Below are 5,757 nucleotides of genomic sequence, written 5' to 3'. Positions count from 1 at the left end.
CATAGGACCCAAGCACTTGTGTCATGCACTCACGCCATTACCCCACTACGCCATGACCACTTCTACCGTCCACTAAGAGCATCTACAGCCAAGCACCCTAAACCCTCCTCATACGCTGAGCGGATGTCCCGGCCAGTGATTGGTCAAAAAAATCGACCCAGGCGGGCTCCTTAAACGGGTCTCAAACGCACGGGCTGACCACCATCCCTCATATCCAGCCTAAATATGAGGGCGGATATAGGGAGGCCCGGGCGCGTGCGCCACATCGGACTGCCGGCCGGGTCCCATGGGAAACACTCCAAAACCCAGTGGTCCAAAGCTCGTCTCCTCCGTCGCCGCGGGGCGCCGCTCCGACGGGCCGCGTAGTGCCCTAGCTAGCCCGGCTATTTAAGCCTACTGTCGGTACCAAAACCATACCGTCCACATTTCCTCCCTCCCATCCTCCACCGCCGCCACTTTCCACTCGTCGTCCACCACCACGACTAGCCATGCCCCCCACGCCGCCGGGTAAGGAGCTACACATATCTAACTCGGAGTGCCGGTTGCAGATCCGGGCAAGGCACGAAGCCCAGATCGCCGCGGGGCTATCTCTGTCGTGGATCTAAGACTGACAGTAGAATGGGGGGTAGGTATGAGGAGACAAGATCCTAGCTATGGAGTAGTTGTACGCACGAGTTTTACGAGTTCAGGCCCTTCTCGGAGGAAGTAACAGCCCTACGTCTCGGTGCCCTGAGGCGGTCGACTGGATTATACGTGTGTGTGTGTTTACAAAAGTGTGAACCCTTGTCCCAGAGGAGGGAGGTGGCTTATATAGAGTGCGCCAGGACCCCGGCTCCCCTCCGTTACACAGAGTTCAATGCTCATAAAGGAAAGGCATTACAGGTAACGTCTACAGTAAATGTCATAAATGCTCATAATGCTATGGTTTAAGTCTTAACCGTTGCAGAGTGGAGGGTTCCTCATCTTCTGGTGGTCGAGTGTCTTCAAGGTGGTCGAGTGAGCGCATCTCCACGGTCGAGTGGATGATGATTTTTCTTTGATTGCTTCTGATTCTTTGTAAAGATGTCCTTGGGGAGGATACGCTAGACAGATCCATGACCCTACCCTAGGTACATAGCTTCATCATTAGCCCCCGAATGGATCAGGGTTTGAGTGAGGAAGGGGTCGAGAACACTTCCGACCCACTCTTTGTGCTATGAATATGCCTTGTCCTGAAACAATGAATTGAGGAGACGACGTCGACTCCTTTCTCAATCGCCTTGGTCCATTCTTGGTTGTTGTCGAGTGAACTTTCATGGTTGAATTCCGAATGATGATGTAGAGGGTGTTTGTCTTCAGTCTGACAGGTTGTTCCGCTCTCCGCGGATCTCGCGGTATTCGAATTTTGGGAATCGCGCCAGACGGGAGGAAACGAGGTTATCGGGACGGATTAGGTAAGTCTCCTCGATCCCCACGCCACCTTTTTCGCCACGTACTGCGCGCGCGACTGTTGCGGGATTTGTTTAGATCGCTTGGGTCCACTAGTCAGCCACTCGGTGGAAGGCCTTATAAAAGGTCTCGGGCCAGGCCTCTGCTCCACACGCCCCCATTCTCTCTTCTCTTTCTCCCGATCCCTCCGCCACTCTCGCTTCCGCCTCGTCGCCGGACCTCCGCTCGAGCTCGATCCGCCACCATGGGGAAGGACAAGACGGCAGCGTTGGAACGCGCGAAGAAGGCAACCGCGAAGGCGAAGGGCAAGCGGACCAGCTGGGGTGGATCCTCGTCGAGGTCCGGCCTACCGGCGGGCTAGATCCAGGGCAACTGGATCCGCTCGGCAATCACACATGACGACCTCGACGACCTGGTGGAGGGGGGATTGATCCCCCACAAGTCGGCTCGGCTCTCGGGGGACGAAACTGAGCCACAACCTAGAGAGGGTGAGTGTGTCCTCTTAGCAACCCACGTAGATCGCGGATTCTTGCTGCCTCCCCACCCTTTCTTCCGGGGTTTTTTGAACTTCTTTGGGGCGCAGCTCCACCATTTCACTCCGAACACCATAGTCTATCTGGCCGCTTTCGTGTCCATGTGCGAAAACTTCTTGGGCTGTCGACCGCACTGGGGGCTTTTAAAACACATTTTCACTTGCCGGTCCCAATCGGTTAAAAAGGCCAAGTCGAGTGATGAGAGGACGCGGGTGATCCAGATGTGCGGTGGTCTGGGGATCCAGATGAGGAGCAAGAGTACTTTCCCAGCGATGATCCTTCCTGACTCGGTCCGGGGCTGGCAGTCGACTTGGTTTTACTGCAAGGATCAGCCAACCCCTGGCCAGTCGACTGGACTTCCTCATTTCTCCTTGGCTCGAGTGGAGAAGCCTGCTCCCCTGAAGGTAGTTCCAGAAGAAAAGGCGCAGGTCAAGGAGCTGGTCGAACGGGTCGTCCAACTTGTCCGCGACGGAGTGACCGGGATGGATCTGCTGGAGGTCTTTCTCGGTCGACGCATCCAACCTCTTCAGGCGCGCGACCATCCGATGTGGATGTACTCTGGGCTCGAAGATACCACTCGGATCCACCCGGAGGAGGCCAGCGAGGATATCTTGGAGAATTGGTTGAGGGGAATCACTGGCAACAAAGACAACCCTCGGGGATCCAGGAGGGTGATTCCATTCGAAAACTTGCGCCAGCCGGAGCAGGTATATTTCTGTTTTATCAAGTATCTTTCTGATTCACCACGTGATGTCCCATTTGTGGTCGACTGAATGTCTTTTGATTGTTATCCTTTCAGGTCCTCATTGAAATGTACTCGATGCCCAACGGAGTGTAGGACCCCGGCGCTGAAGAAGAAGGGAGCGGGGGCGAGAGTGGCGAGGAGCATTCGGAAGCCGAGGAAGACGAGGAGAGCGATGAATCGACCGATGAGGAAGAAGTCGAGTCGCCTCCTCGCAGGGAGAGGAGGTCCAAGCACACTCATGACCCGGCACGCGCTCCGGACTTGGTGGCTGCGCCGATCGGGCAATCCTGGAAGCGCCCCAGGACATCTTCCCCGACGCCGACTGAGAAGCCTCCAAAGCAATCCAAGGTCGCGCTGCTTCCAGCGCAGAAAGTGCCGAAAGCCATCTCTTCCAAACCGCCCAAAGCTTTGCCTCGGATCAAAGTGACCGTTCCTACTATCTCCGGGTAACCATCTGACTTGTCCTTTATGTGGATTCAATTAACTGGATGTAACCGATTGAATGCGGGCCTTTGCAGTGCTGCTACGTCAGGGACCTCTTCATACCAGTACCGGGACAAGGAAATGGAGGATGCGGTGACCTCTAACCCAGGTATGAACTCTTGCGATTTCGATTCTTGATCCTTTTAGGGTCGAGTGGTTCACTTGGGGTCGAATGTTCTGTCTTGCAGCTCCACCCAACATCATTGACCTTCCGGACGACGACGAAGATGTGGCTCCTAAGCCTAGGAAGAGCAAGAAGGTAACAGCTGGCAGGGTGGCTCGGCAGGAACCAACTGCAATGCCTCCCGTCTGTCAGGCTGAAGATGCGGGCAGGGCCGCTGTGACGTTCGCTGCACCCTTGCCGAGCGGGCACCCCACGCGGTCGACCGCGCCTGTGGTTCCTTCAACTATCCAACTCCACACCGCGGAGCCTCAAGCATCTGCACCTGGGTCGTCTGCACATTTTTTTACCAGCTACCCCGTCCCAGACAACCAGTCGGAAGTGGCTGCGGAAGCCATCCGACAGGCTGATATGATGATGGAGCGGGTGAAGATAGTGCACGAGAGCAGTCAGGCTGCCTACGATGCTAGTGCCGCTCTTCGGGCCAACGTCGAGGTGAGTAGACTTTCCGACTATTTTTGTTCTCGAAAAATCTTCTTCTGCACAATCTCCTGTTGTGCGCGTTGAATTAGAGCACCCAGTGGGTGTTGCTGTTGTTTTTGGTAGTTTCGCTCTTCCACTCGGTCTGGGCGAGTGGAATCAGAACCGGTGGGGGCACGCCAAGTGCACCCACTGGGTGTAGTCCCCGAGACCGCGGTCGACTGCTGGCAGTTGACTGTGGTCTGAGTTCTTCTTTTCTTGACGGCACAATTGTTCTTTCTCTCCCTCTCTTTTTTTACTCCTTGCACTCGTCTTCGGTGGGCCGAGCGAGTGGGATCAGAACCGGTGGGGGCACGCCAAGTGCACCCACTGGGTGTAGTCCCCGAGACCTCGGTCGACTGCTGGCAGTCGACTGGGGTCTGAACAACTTGTTGTCCACTTCTTTAGGTTTTATTCATTCGGAAATGAGCTGCTTTCGAACCTGTCGATTGACCTATCTCTTGCCTCCTGCACAAGTCTTGTACTCTTATCTCCAAGTTTGCTGAGCTCGAAGAGAAGCAGAGGCAACTCAACTTAGACTTGGAATTGGCTCAGCAAAATATGAAAAAAGCTCAAGACGAGGCCGCTGGTATGGAAGGTAACTGATTGCCGACTGAATTTCAATATATCTCTTTGATCTCTTTTTTGATTCGATTATTTCTTTTGCAGAGAAAATGAAGTAGGCTCTGGACAAGAAGGACTCGGACCTCACCGCCGCGCAAAAAGCGGCCCAAGACAAAACCGCTCTCGCAGAGAAGAAGCTTGCTTCAGTCGGAACGCTTGAAGGAGAGGTGACTAGACTGACATCTTGTCTTAATGAAGCTAATCGCGAAGTGACCGGCCTGAAGAAGGATAAGGTCGCCCTGAACGAAAAGTTGGAGTCTACGACCGCAAGAGGAACGACACAGAAGCCTATCTGAGGACCCTTGCCAAGAAGCTTTATCTCGTGCTGGGAGGTATTTCTTTTAATCCGACTGTGTTGATGTTTGCCATCGGATTTTGCTCGGTTTATTGAACTGACTCTTGGCTGCAGAACTTTGTCAAGACTTTGACAAAGAAACTGGGAGGGTCGAGACGGGCCTGGACCCTATCGCTTCCCCGGTCTGCGACGAAACTGCGATGAACGTGCTCCGACTGGAGTCCCGTATCGCTAGCGCCACAAGCTACCTCGCATTCCTGAAGGAGGTTGTCTCTCGAATCGACTCGACGTTTTGGCCGGAGGTGACGCTTCAGAATGATCTGGAATCTCTGATGACTCGACTGAATGAGATCCCTGACTGAGTGCAAGAATGGAAGAAATCCTCCGCCCAGTGTGGTGCTGACGTGGCGCTGTCCCTGATGCGAGTCCATTGCAAGGAGGTTCGTGAAGACAAGCTGGCTGCGATCAAAGTCGCTAACACCAAAAAGCACGACTTCCCGTCCTTCATGGAGACTTTCATTGCTGCTGCTACTCGGATCGCTGATGGGATTGATCTGGACTCATTCGTGGAGCCTGCCAGTCCTCCTCCGGCTGAGTGAACAATCTTATGAAACTTGGATACGCTTTAAATTTTCCTCGAAATGCCGAGTGGTTTCTGTAACCGTTAAACTCCTTCGGGCTTGGTGCCCGAGTACTTTTGATTCGCTGCTTGGAACCTTTTAGTATTTATCTGAATTTGGTTTATCTCCGAATGTGCTTGTGTTTACCTTCGGATGGACTTCGCTTGCTTCACCTCTTCGTCCTTGCGGATAGGGATGGAGCGGACGTTGTATTTGTGCCGTAGCTCCGAAGGAGAAGGTGACAGTCGACCTGCACCTCATCGTCCTTGCGGATAAGGATGGAGCGGACGTTGTATTTGTGTCGCAGCTCCGAAGGAGAAGGTGGCAGTCGACCTGCACCTCGTCGTCCTTGCGGATAGGGATGGAGCGGACGTTGTATTAGTGTCGCA

The sequence above is a fragment of the Triticum dicoccoides genome, chromosome 7A (genome assembly GCF_002162155.2).
Source record: "Triticum dicoccoides isolate Atlit2015 ecotype Zavitan chromosome 7A, WEW_v2.0, whole genome shotgun sequence".
Classification (NCBI taxonomy): Eukaryota; Viridiplantae; Streptophyta; class Magnoliopsida; order Poales; family Poaceae; genus Triticum; species Triticum dicoccoides.
Note: the sequence above shows the minus strand (reverse complement) of the source record.